General features: G+C 41.5%; 1 long non-coding RNA gene across 1 annotated transcript in view; it reads right to left on the bottom strand.

Moving 5' to 3' along the window:
* LOC26528029 overlaps nt 1-11,003 on the bottom strand; it is a 79,966-nt gene extending 68,963 nt beyond the window's left edge. Inside the window, exon 1 of the long non-coding RNA XR_001449203.3 lies at nt 9,916-11,003. This is a non-coding gene — a long non-coding RNA (uncharacterized LOC26528029). The remainder of the gene's footprint in view (nt 1-9,915) is intronic.
* Between the last annotated feature and the right edge of the window lie 3,037 nt (nt 11,004-14,040).

Raw genomic sequence — 14,040 nt, 5'->3', positions numbered from 1 at the left:
AATTTCGGAGTCTTTTGTGCAGCTGAGTGGAATTCTAAGCTTAAAATCTATTGAAAATTTGCATTGCTAAGCAAAATTCTTGAGTATTATTTTCTGTACGAATTCGGACACTTTTCGGAAAAATTTATTAATTTTCGGAAATATTTCGGGAAAATTTATAAATTTTCGGAAATATTTCAGAAAAATTTTAATGAATATTTTTAACTTGTACAAAGTACCTTTCGGAAATAGTTGCATAGTAAATGTTTCCGAAAAGTAAAAATAATGTGCCATTTCGCAGTTTTATCTTCCTGAAAAGTATTTAAGCTCGTTTATCGCAAATATATTTCCATAGATGAGTCGCCTCAATTAAAATTAATCGAAGGCACCTCGCGAGGCAGCGCGGCATATTTGGAAAAGTTTCTCGTGCTTTTAACATTTTCTTTTTTTTTGGTCCCACTCTTTGCTGTTTTCTTGCAGTCTTATCGCATAACAGAAATGAATCGCAGTATCCTGCGCCGAGCAGGACCAAGGAGTCGCTTTAAGAGGCGCTGCAGCGTGCAAAATGTTTATTTCCGTAATTTAAGTTGAGCGTCTTTTATTTGGCGTAACGCGTTGTTAAATTGTTGAATTGGGCGCCGAGTGTGTGTGGCAAGGAGTGTGCGAGAGAGAGAGAGAGAGTGTGTGTGTGAGTGAGTCTGTGTGTGTGCGTGTGGCATGCAGCCAGCTGGCAAAGTGTTCACAGCTGAAATGCATTTTCCTTTCAAATAGCACAGCTAAGGGTATGTCTCTCTCCTTCTCTCTTTCGCTACCTATCTCTCTTTCTCTCTGTGTGTGCAGGTGCTTCCATACGTTGTCTACGTTGTCCTTGCCTGTCGCACTTTAAGGCCAGGCCGTGCCACGCCCACACACATTCACCTTTGCACACCTATGGCGTTTGTCAAGTGCCTTCTAGTTACGTTTCTCTACATTTCATTTACGCCTCGTCTCGCCTCGCCATGCCACGCCTCCCGTGCTCCGCCTTTGTTATAAATGCGAAAGAAATCTTGATGTTGTGCTCATTTTGGCTGGGCATTGTTTTTATTATTGTTGGCACTTACACGTTTTTATTTGTGTACGCCTCGCAACAACTTGATCCTTGCGGCAAAGGACCTTGAACCCAGGAGCCGCCCCGCATCGCTAACGAGTTACAGCAAGGCGCATAAAATAAATATGCCTGTGAGTGTATATGTGTGAGTGGGTGTGTGAGTGTATTTGCAAATATTTCATATTTATTTTATGTACTTTTTGTTTTTGTTTTTGTTTTTTTTTTTTTTATTGTGCGAGTGCTCATAAAATTTAGAGAGCGTAACGCTCTGCCTCTGCCTCTCCCGCTCTATGCCCTGCATTACGCGTGATTTACTTTGTGAGTTTTAATTGAATTTGTAAATACACAGAGAGAGAGAGTGAGAGAGAGAGAGTGAGTGAGAGAGCGAGATGAGAGCGCGAAATTAAGTTTAAATGCATTTGGTGTTTACACGAAAAATGGCAGCCATTCAATAATTCAATTAAATGCTCGCTATAATTGTTGTCGAGTGTCACTCGACCGAAGCGCTCGACCATGAATTTCAATTGAAAATTCAAATTCAAATGCGTAAAATTCACATTTGCCCATTTTTATGCAAAGCAGCCAAAGGCAGAAGCAGAAGCTGAAGCCAAAGCTAAAAAAAAACTAGCACAGAAATACGCACGAGTAAACAGCAGCAGCAGCTATACTATAATGATCATATATAAACAGAGAGAGAGAGAGAGAGAGCGAGAGGGAGAGAGAAAAGCAAGTCAGTGTCAATCAGAGCGAGAGGCAGCGGGAGAGTGAGAGGCATGCCCTATAAATGTGGGCATATTTATATATATAAATACAACTTTATAAGCACATGCTTCACTGAGCTGGACGCACCAAGCACACACACACACACACACACAGACACAGACAGACTTAGCGTAGCATTTGTATGCTAAGCAATGCCAGGCAGACAACAAAAGACGAGGAGTGAGAGAGGGAGAGAAATAGATGGAAATGCGAGCAGAGCTGGAGCAGAGCGCAAAGGAGACAAAAATCGTTTCAATAAAAATACAAAGTAAACCAAATGCAAAGACATGAAGAGAGCACCGAAAAAGGAAAAAGCAGCATGCATGACTGTTTGTGTGAGTGTGAGTGTGTTTGTGTGTGTGTGTGTGTGTGTGTGTGTGTGTGTGTGTGCACATGGGGTAATTCTTAGTTAACGAGCAAGCAAAAAACGTATTCACGCTTTGCTTAATCCCCAGGGAAGCCCAAGCAGCCCGCACAATGTGTGCTCCCCCTCTCTCTTTCTCTTCACTCCCTCTCGCTCTACACTCTGTGTAGAACAATGCATTGGCGCCTCTATGACCATACAATTTAAGCCCTAATTGCGGGCAATTACTTTTTGCTGGGCTAATAAAAACGTTAGAGATATTTGCGTATTTTAACTAATGATTTTCTGCTTAAGCGCAAAGCTCGACACCGAGCGAACAACACGTAAATGTCTGCCTAAATAAACAAAGCCTAAAGTTTAACCAACTCTCTAGCTAACCACCTCCCTCTTAACCTATCTCTCTCTCCCTCTCTCTTTCTGCGTGTTTGCGTTAAAGGTAAGCTTCTTAGTTGGCCTCTTGTTTCTATTTTCAGGTCTGTCACAGCTTTTAATGACTTGGCACACACACACACACACACGCATACACACACACACGGCGCAAAGCACACAGCACACACATATTGCGTATACGCCCCTTTTAACGGTTAAGTCCTTTGACACACACACAGAGGGGCACACACACACGCACACCTTGTTAGTCAGACCACATTGACACACTTATTAATAATTCATTTTGTGCTAATAGAATGTTCGGATTTCAAGGTAAAACATCGACAAACATATGTACACCGACTGTAGCAGGGCAACGCCTGCACACACACGCACACCCACACTCACACACAGTCACACATGTGCTGCCTCTTCCATTTGATAAAAGTTAAATAAATCACTGGGCCAGTGGACAACACGTCCTGGGCTCTTGGCTCTTAGCATAATTAGTTGATACTCAATAATTAAGCACAAATTCGAAAACCAAATTCGTTTGTCAAACTATTGCTTACATAACGCTAACAGTAATACAATATGGGCAGCAGCAGCAGCAGAGACAGCAGCAGCAGACGCAGCAGATGAGGCGGAATAGCCTCTAGCGACCTGGCGAACTATCTCACCTGGGCGTGAGTCTTGCTCAACTTGATTGATTACCTTAGGCCGGTAGGCAGGGAGGGGCGAGCAGGAGACTCGCTGGTCAGCTAACGGCTAACGGCCATTCCCATAGATTAGCTGTCCGCTGCCATTGATGGTTGAATAGCCCGAGGGCCAATCAGAGCTGTGAATGTAGCAACGTTAGTTTGTAATTATCCACAGATATCATAATTACGGTAACTCTCTTTGAAAATTAGCCCCGGCTCACATAATTGTATCTCTGTTTCATTTAGGCGGGCAAGGATTATGTAAATAGGGCATGTATCTATAACCGTATTCCTTTGTGTCTATGTATATTATTACAAACCCTATAGAAAAAGCATTTTTGGTATATGCTTTATAGCTCTATAGATAAAAGATATATCTATCTCAAATATGTATCTTCATATAAATATATCGGAATATCTATATGTATATAGGAATCTCTTATTAGCTATCCGTCTATATATGTCACTTATGTATCTTTCTATCGATAACTACATAGGTAAAGCTAATAAACTAGATCTAGCTCTTGGCTTTCTCTTTCATAAAATTATGATTTGCTTTGTATATCTATCCTTCAATCTATCTATAAATATCCATCTATCTCCGCATCTTATCTTCCATCTATCTGTCTAGATATCTTGTTATCCCTCTACCTATCTATTGCTTTTATTATGTATCTATCTATCTATTCTATCTATCTTTCTATCTATCTTTCTATCTATCTTTCTATCAATCTGCACAGTTCTCTGTTCACACACTGTTTCAATAATAGCCTTCTCCACCTACAACAATCTCTTCATCGCATTCTCAGCAGCCAAACAAAGTCTATCTAAATATCTCTTACTAAACTTTATCGTCGCCTGCAAAAATCTTCTCTTCTCTCACCCCAGTCAAATCGCCATAAACTTATTTACTGTTCCTAAATATATAAACAACGTTCAGCATTTAAATATCCTTATCCATTTACAACACAAACTCCAACACTTTTCTACATCCCAATCAAGTTAAGCTTCCGGCAATTGTATCTGTATCTTGAACTCAACTGTATCTGTAGCTATAGCTGTAGCTCGGCTTACGCTCATAAGTATCTGGAAGTGTGCCTTTGGCATTTAACGTCTTTGATTATGCAAGAGTCGTCATTAGACGCTTAATTTGTTAAGCGCACTCGGAAAACGCGTTGTAAATTTAATTAGCTCATTATTCTATAAATGTTTATGGCCCATAGTTGAAATTCATTTCGTTCATTCAGCCAAAATGCGGCACAGTCATTAAAATTACTACACAGCTACCTCTCTCACCTCCTCTCCCTCTCCCTCACTCTCACCCTCTCTCTCACTCTCTGTCTGCAGACTGTGTAAATTTGCTTAATATTTTCGTAAGCTTGCCCGTCCAAATGGCAAGTGCGTTGCGCATTAAGTATACGCCCCTTATTACTAGAGGGCAGCTCGCAGTTATGCTGAACATATAAAAGTAAAATGATTTACGCTACGCAAACTTTCACTGCAATATTCAATGTGAACTTCTCAAATTGAATGCCCAATGCGACGAGTCAGCAGTGGGCATAAATTCCAGATACCCTAGCTGAAATTGTATATGATGAATGTAAAGAATTTAGTTAATTCCGTCGATTGACTGTTGCACAACTACAAGAAGTTCCAGGCTCCATTTAGCCTGCATATCAATATTAATTATTCATTTAAGCATTGAGATTTGATTGGGGCAGTGACTGCAATCGAGTGAAGCCCCTGAGCGACTCTCGCTCTACTAATAGTAATATTAATAATAATAGTAATACAAATAGCTCATCTCTTTAACAGCTATACAATCTATGCCCAGAATAGGAGCTGCCTCCACATATGCTTTATCTCCAAGCTCTAAGCAGCGCTCTGACCAACTCTCAGTTCATACGCATAAATATCTATAGTCAATGATATGATACTCTCTCTATATATGCTGGCCATAAGCTGGGAATCTACTGCGCTTAAGACGTGGCAAGGCAAGGCAAGGCAAGGCAAGGCAATATTAGCATGCTCTGAGGCCTGCACAGGGTATCAGGAGCGAGCAGGCAACCAATCAAATGGAAAGGCATTAAAGGGCCGGCGATATATATCTACAAAGGAGACTGTACAATGCGGACAGCAGCAGCAGCAGCAGCAGTAGAAGCAGCAGCAGTAGAAGCAGCGCCAAGGACCAAGGCTCGACTGCAGTGTGCACAATGTGCAACAATAGAAGGAGGCGGCGCTAGGCAGGGCGTGGCGAGGCAGATAAGCCTCGGGCAGCTGAGCCAAAAAGTCGGCCAAAAAATAAATGGAAATTAAAAGTTCACAGTCACAACAAAAAGAGATGGAAGCAGCAGCTGACAATGCTTATATGAGATGGAATACGGAATGATATGAATGGGTGCTTCAAATTCATATGTTTACACAGAGACAATGAGAGAGAGAGTGTGAGAGAGAGAGAGAGAGAAGGAGAGGGAGAGAGAGAATCTGCATCGTATGCTTAGCATAAAAATTGGCTGTACGTGCAAACGGAGACGAATTGAGACGCGTTTCTTGGTTAACGTCATGACATCATCCGGAATCTCTAATGAATAAAAATGAATTTAAAAAAAAATACAAAGAAAATAAAGAAAATGAGGCAATGGAGAGAGAGAGGGATAAGAGAGCGAGAGAGAGACAATAAAATATGCGGCGACATAGACAGACAGAGCGCAGCAGGCTGCCAGCCAGTCTACGCAGCGGAGAGCTACAGCTACTGTGATACTAAATGTGTATATAAATTTATATCTATATACGAGTGTCCTGTCAGGCAGTGAGCCAACTACACACAAACACACACACACACACAGACACGCAGTCAAGTCTCCCATTTGCCATGTTGTTTTTTTCGTCGTGCTGCAGGCCAAGTCCTGTCTGTCCTGTCTTCATAATCCTTTATTTAAATATTGTTTGCTTTTTATTTGCCATTGTTATTATGCTTGTAGATATTTTGCATAAATAACTAGACAGCACACACACACACACACACAGCCAAGACAATCTCAATCTTGGACTGGCAAAAAAAAAAGTGCTGCTGCTTGCTGTTTTATAGTGCTTGCCTATTAAAATATATATAGATATCTCATAATATATATATGTTCTACTTATGTGCATATATTTCCTTGCCCAGCAGATGTTTAGCCAACAGTCAAAACGTTGACATTTTAACTTTGTGCGCAACGTGGCGTATGCTTAACATATATTGTGTGTGCGTGTGTGTGTGCGTGTGTATATCCATATCCAAAGGGCATATTGCGCATACGCCCCATCGGCTGCCGTACACTCATTAGCAATTACATGTGCGCCCTTTGGGAAGCGGCCCGCTGTCAGCTAAAATTTGTGTCAACGTCCAGACATACGACAACAACAACAACAACAACAACAACTGGAGTCAACCCCACAGGCGTTGCCGTATTTAGCATGTTAACGTGTATCCTCCAGGCAGGCGTGCAACGCTTTTGGGCTCTCAGCCGCCGTTGACGTCTTTGGAGCGCTTTCAATGAAAGCCTGTTGGCTGGCCTCGTTAAATGCCTCGACAGTCGTGCCCGCTGACACACAGTCAGGCATCTTGTCAGCTAGCCACGCCCACTTACCCGCTCTCTGTCTCTCTGTGCCTCCTCTCATCTGTTTCGCTCACTCCTTGCGGCATGTGCGTGCTGCGCGCTTTCAAATATCAAATTCACATTAATTTTGACATCGAAGCGGAAATATATTTAATTGCTTTCTAGCCGCAGCGTCACCTAGACATATTCTGCTCATGCACACATGACAAACACACACACATGCACACGCTCACACAGACAGATAGATAGAGTGTCTCACGTAGTCGGCAGCGACTTTTTGCCATTAGCTCGCGTCTCGCTCCCCAAGGCTCTAGGCAAATATTTGGCTTTTCCTCAGCAATTTTGCCGTGTTTTACTTTTTGTCATTTCATTAGGAAACCGCCGCCGCTGCCACACCCACCGTCCCGCACGCCCTAATAGCGCTTAGTCGTGCGGCTGTTATTGCGTTAAGTTGGCATAATCGCATTGGCCTTGTTTATGGCACGTCTCAACCAAAAAATAATCAGACGACGATAGCAAACGTTGTCGATTTTTGATTAACTTAAGGCAAACTTACTTCATTTCAGCATTCGAAAATTTCAGCATTCGATTGGCATAATTGGAACGGAAATTCATTTAAAATACTCAATTTATTGCCACTCACGAGCCCCAAATTGTGCATTAATTTGAATATTATGATAATAACTTAAAGCGCCCAGGAGCATATCAAATGCCAGGCATATTTCGCCACTCGAGTGGAATGCGAAATTTTAATTTCAATGACATGGCAACGAAGGATTATGATTAAGCAGAATTTCAAGCGAAACACAAATGGCGAGCAGCGAGGCCAATCAACTCGACAGCCAACGTGGCTTGAAGTCAAAGTCGAAATCAACTTCCGTTTCCCTCGACTCTCCCACTCTCTCCCTCACTCAGTCTCTCTCTCTCTGTTAATTCCAGCTTGGACAGCAATTCGGCTGGCCTCAAATTGATAGACAAATCATATCAAATTGCTTTTATAGTCTTGCCTATTCAGAATATGTATAATTTCGAATACATTCCTTAGCAAAGCGAATGGACAGCTTGGCAGCTGAGTAGATGAAAGAGGCCAATAGCCAGAGGCTTCATCATCCACAGACCATGTCGAAACTCGGATCGTTGTGCTGACAGCCAACAGTAAACATTTCTGAGTAAATTTGCATTGGAAATTTGACAAATAGCTATGTGAAGGCCGAAAGTAAGGTAGCTACTGGCTGCTGATTGTATTACCTTAATAAAACAGGTAAACAGAATTCAGTCAACACAAATCTGACTACGGAACTCGAGACTGAAATCTGTATGGGCCTATCACATTGACCTATCAAGACACGTTGGCCTCAAAAGTCAAGATGCTGATATTGGGTAGAGCGAGATATATCCTAGAAAAGACAGCGAGATATGGAAAGGCAGGAAAAAGAGAAAGAGAGAGACAGAGAGAGGGAGAGATGAAAAGTGAACGGGCAAACGACTCGCTTACATAGGAAGCTTTTTGAAATATATTGAAACTGGTTATTCAGAGATAGTACGATCAGCTTATTTAATGAATCTTAACTTTAAAGGACTTCAGATGTGGAAGAATTTCTGCTTCTTCTAGTTTCGTTTGAGTTTCTGAAGTTAAGATTACAAACTTTTCTGATACAGATAATTTGAAAATATACAGATTCATAAAATTTTTTGATTATGTGTAAACAATTATGCGGGCAGAGTGGGTGTTATATATGAATTAAAACATATATATAAATATAAAACAAATGAAACTAAGTTACTAATTCAAGTTGAGCTGCTATGAAAATTAAATAAAACAAATAATCAAAAGGGAAATATGTTAAGGAGCTACAGATTAATCATAATTATTTATATAAATTAAATTATTGAAGCTGTATGTTTTTTATATACATCTATTAGATGTATATAAATTGTATAGAAATTGAAGAGCTAAAAATAATAATAATAATGGTAATAATTTTAAACAAATTTAACAGTAGGCGAAGGCTTAAAAGGCTTCATCCCTTAGACCACAGATCCCCATAAATGTTGTTAAAAATTGTATTGTATAAATATTGTAAATAGTGTAAATACTGGCTTCTAGCCCATAATTTAAGTTAAGGTTTAATGATGTCTGCGCTGTATAGTCTAAGACAAGAAGCTGCAATAAAAGAATTCTAATATAAATAAAAGAAAAAAGAAATAAAATTATCTTAGTTTCTTTTTTTAATACTTTTTAATAAAATAAAATCTAATAAATAAAAAATACTTCATTTCGTCATGTTTGTGGCCAGAATAAATTTAAAATATGTCTAAGAATACAAAATATTGTAAATAAATAAACCACATGGAAGATGAAAAAGATGTTCGACAATCCCTCACCAGCTAAACCTGTATTTGTACTAGATTAAAAGAGCCTAAATAAATAAAGTGTAAGCGAAAATCTAAGCAATATATGGTATTTGGTACTTGTTATTTAAGGAACATGAAAACAGAAACCTTGAGCAAACATTCATTTCAATATAATCAGAGCTCAGCTCTAATATTACTTTTTCAGCTAAAGTATCTAAAGCTTTCGAGCCTCAACCCAAGTCTAGTTTCGATAATGAAAGCAAATAGGCAAAACAATTAAGTGAGGCAAGAGATTCGCTGAGGGCGAAGTCTGAGCGCGGCTCTGATACAAATTCGACAGCAAATATAATTTTTATTTGTGCATAAAAGCGAAAGTCTAACAAACGAGACGCTAACTTGTCGCCGACGCCGCTGCTGTCGCATAAAGAGCGCGTATTTATGTGCGGGCCGTAAATGCAAATGCCGTAAAACGTGAAACGGAAAATGGGGAATTTGCCAAAAGTGCTGAAAGGAGCTGGATATGTGGATGTGGGTGTGTGTGTGGGTGTGTGTGTGTGTGTGTGTGTGAAGTTGTGGGCCATAAACTAGCGAGTGCCAAAAACTTTGGATATCCGCGGCGAGGCTCTGGGCCAAAGTCAAAGTAAAAGTCGTGCATTTTACAGGTGTCAAAAAAGAAACGAGAGAGAAAAGAAAACTCACATGTGTGAAGCTGCTAACTGTAGTCTGTTGTTGTCTGTCAACTGCCGTTACTCCAGCTGCTGCTCCAGATGCCGCTGAAATGCACTCAAGTCCTAGAAGTCGAGCACAGAGCTATCAGTTTATCTGCTTAGCATGCTTAGCTTTCTCAGTTATCCTGTGCGTGTTACGTCCTGCACTGTTGTTGTTGTTGTTGTTGTTGTTGTTGTGCTTGCTCGACTTTTTAGCTGCTGCTGTTGTCGCACACGGCATTGACACCTTGCCGCTTATCGCTCATGTATTACACACACACACACATACGCTTACACTTACACACTTTCTACGATTTGGGTCAAAGTGCTAACAAAACATGAATGCAGCTGCAGCACATGGCATGGCAGTTGCCTTCTTTTATTTTTTTTTTTTTGCTTTATGCCTTTTGCCTTTTTGCCGTTTTGCCGCTTTGCCACTCGCTTCTGTTTCCTCTACCAGCTGCCTAGCTGCTTCCGTTTCCGTTTCCGCTTTCACTTTTATACATATATTTTATTATTTTTGTCGCTGTTGTTGCTGGCAACTTTTTAGTTGTGCACACACACACACACGCAGTGCGCGAGCGAGAGGCACACACATACACACACGCACCGAGACGTACTTTACGGCTTGTTGCTGCCTTTCACAGTTATGCGTTTGCAAGGATCAACAAGGATATGCACACACACACACGCACACGCGCCGCCTTTGCTTAACAACTTTTTGGCGGCTCGCTAACCAATTTTTCTTTTCTTTTCTTTTTTTTTTTGTTTGCCTGGCCAAAAATAATTCTTGCCGACCAACGGCGGAAATTCGCGTTTATTATTATTTTATTATTTTTTTATTTTTGTATTTTTCTGTTGTTGTTAACAATTGTCGCTGTTGCTTTTGCGTTTGTTGTTGTTGTCGTTTGCGTTTGCGTTGTTTTGCCTCCACTTGCTTTCTTTTTGTTGTGCTTGGGCGAGCCGTGCGTGGCAGCCGCAACGTGAACAGCTTACGACGAGTATGCGAAGTGAACTGAAAAGGACACTCTGGCCACGGCCAACGAGCAGGACAACGAGGCAGGACGAGCACTCGACGACGATGTGGCCAACGACGACGTTGCCTGGCCGTTGCCTTTCCGTGTGCCAAGTCAAGTCGCCGTCTTCGTGTCTGTCTGACAGCTGGAAAGCCAGCGCAGGCGCAGCAAGCGAGAGCGGGAGAGAGAGAGAGTGAGAGTGAGAGTTCGAGTCTCTCTCTGTCTCTCTCTCAGTTTGTTTCTCCTTCCAGTGCATCGCAGGTCAGTTTTCGTTTTCATTTGACAGCTGACGCGCTTCCAGTGCGCAGATTTAAGAGAAACGGCGCGGCTGCTCTTAAGTCGAGCTGCTGTTCGTGAAGTGTGTCAGAATTCTAAATAGCGTTCGCCTTTGATAATGTCACGTGCTTATTGCGTTACACATTTAATTAAGCCAAGCAGCCAGAGACTCGGCCCGCAGCTGTTGGCCAAGTCGAAGAAATGGCGCACACATTAATGACAGCACTCGTTGCGGTTGCGGCCGCCTGGGCAGCGGCAAATCAGTGCTGGGCAAAGAAATTGATCCTGTAATGCGGCCAGGAGCAGCGGCACGCAGCAGCCGCAGTGGACGACGGCCAGGACGGGCCGACGACTGGACGTACTCTCTGCCGCAACTAGCAGCTAAACTTTTGCGGTGACCAAGCCCAAACGTGAAGTAAACTTGCAACAGTAACCTAGCTACTCCACCCCCACCCCCACCCCTCACTCAGCCACCCACAGAAACCGCAGAGCTGACAACGAGAACGACAACTATCGTTCGGGCAACATCCGGCTACGTGCGTGGCACGCAAGCATCAAGGGGGCAAAGGGTCTACGCAAAACTAAGGAGATTGCAACCACAGGCAAAAGTGGGCATGGCACGGCCAGGAGCGACGGGCGACGGGAAAAACGTTTGCCCACATGCCGCTTGTCGTTTTCCATTAGTGTGGCGACCAACCTCAATGATTTCTTACTTACAGCGCGCAATTTGTAAGTTTGAGTGTGCGCGCACACACACACACACACACAGACAGAGAGACAAGACATACAGACACACATGCATAGCAGCACACACACACACACATGTATATGTAGAGCCGCATAATCGCAGTCGTATTGGTTTTCGAATGCTGTCGAGTGTCGTGCAGACACACACACACACACAGAGACACTTGGCCAATGCGTTGAGGTCGCGTATTGCCCGCGTGTGCGTGTGGGGTAAAAACTTCAGGAAATTGCTTTTGCATGAGCGCTTTGGCGGCTGGAGACCGCAACGAAGTAGTCAATGCAAAAAGGAAGCTGCGGCGATTGCAAAAGACGCGCACGCAGAAATGTATTAAAAAAACACATACACACGCACACACACACGCACGCACACACGCACACCGACGTAGCAAAGATGATGCAAGAGGAAGACAGAAGCGCACGTAATTGCAATTGTGGGCGACACTGCTTAAGCAGTGGGCGTGGCAGCCAGAGGAAATGATAATGGGGCAAGCATTTTGTCAGCATTTTGGAATTTTATTGAAATTTAATCAGCGCGGCTGCTCAATAAATAATGCAAGCAGCGCCCAAATCAAACACAAGCAAATGCACAGATACACACACACACACACACACAGAGAGAGAGAGAGACAGCTACAGCTACAGATACTTTTGGCAGTCTGCATTCTTGTTTTTTTTTTGTGTGTTTGGCTCGCATGTTTGCCAGCCATTCAGTCAACGGTCAATACGCTCGAATCGCATTCATACACTTTGACCTCGTTTAACTTTTGTCGTCAGCCACGTTCGAAATGATTTCGTGTCTGACTGTGAAAAGGAATGAACAGCCCCCCAATGCCTCAATGTTACTCGGCCCACGCCCACTACCAATACACCACCACCCCCCCCACTCCCTATCCACTAGCTGCCGAGTGTAATGTTTTGTTGTAGCTGAAATGTAGTTTTTCTTTTCAATTGAAATATGTTGCCTACTTTTTGCAGTCAAGCAAGCTGCTAAAAAAAAAGGAATAAGAAAAAACACAGGCTGAAAGCAATTGTGTACGAACGTGTTAGTGGACAGGAAACAAACTGTGAGCCGTTAAGCCTAGACCTCTGACCTGTATATATATAGACATATATGATAAATGTAAAACATATTTTCTTTGCTTACTTTTATTGAACTGAATACGTTAAACAAGAATTAATGAAACATGGCAAATCTATAGACGAAATATGCATATATTAGCTAACAATTTTAAACCTAAGAGCTTCAGGTGAATTGTGACATTGTTTGAGTTCCCTAGAATATTTCGCTTAAAATAACAATAATGAACATTTCCAGGGAAATGCAGTATTATTTTGCAGATGAAAAGCCAAACTGAAAGCTCTATAGATATATTTGTTAAAGGAAATATATAGATAAGCTTGTGAAAGGAAATATTGGTAGTGGCATTTCGGTAGCGGAAATTGATTCGTGGAAACTTCAGCTTGATCTGTAAATGACCGAAACATTTCTGCAGAAAATTTGTGCGGAAAATGGGCGGAAAATGGTGAGCGGAATGGATCAGAAGAGTTTCTGATTGTGTATAAATATGTATATATTTATAAATAGCTATATACGTATATATGTATAAATATATTCATAAGTTTACAGAAGTTAAAATAAAGTTTTGAAATGCATCCAAACAATGATCTTATGTATAACATTTAATTTTCGGAATTTCCTTGAATATATAGTGCGTATGAAATTCATATTTTTAAGTATTATAATAAATTACTCAACTAAAATTATAATTGCTTTGAGAAAGCTGCTCGTTTCTAAAGTGTTTTTTATTTTTACAATTTTTGATTCCCGAAATGTGTAAAGAGAAACAAGCAACGATTTTATTTTTATTTTTCTTTGACATTCTATTCGAAGCGAAATGTTGGCATTCTTATGTTTTCAGTGGAAAACGTAATTCTTTTCTATAATGCAGTTCTACTATTTTCATGAACACAACTGTGTGCACACAAATGTCTCTGTGTGTGTGTGCGTGAGCTCAGGAATAATGTATCCTAGCTGCTGTAGTTGCCGCAGTTCCCGCAGTTAACAATTGAAGAGCAGC

This window comes from Drosophila mojavensis, unplaced genomic scaffold, assembly GCF_018153725.1.
Source record: "Drosophila mojavensis isolate 15081-1352.22 unplaced genomic scaffold, ASM1815372v1 contig_80, whole genome shotgun sequence".
NCBI lineage: Eukaryota > Metazoa > Arthropoda > Insecta > Diptera > Drosophilidae > Drosophila > Drosophila mojavensis.
This window is presented reverse-complemented; position numbering and strand designations above follow the sequence as displayed.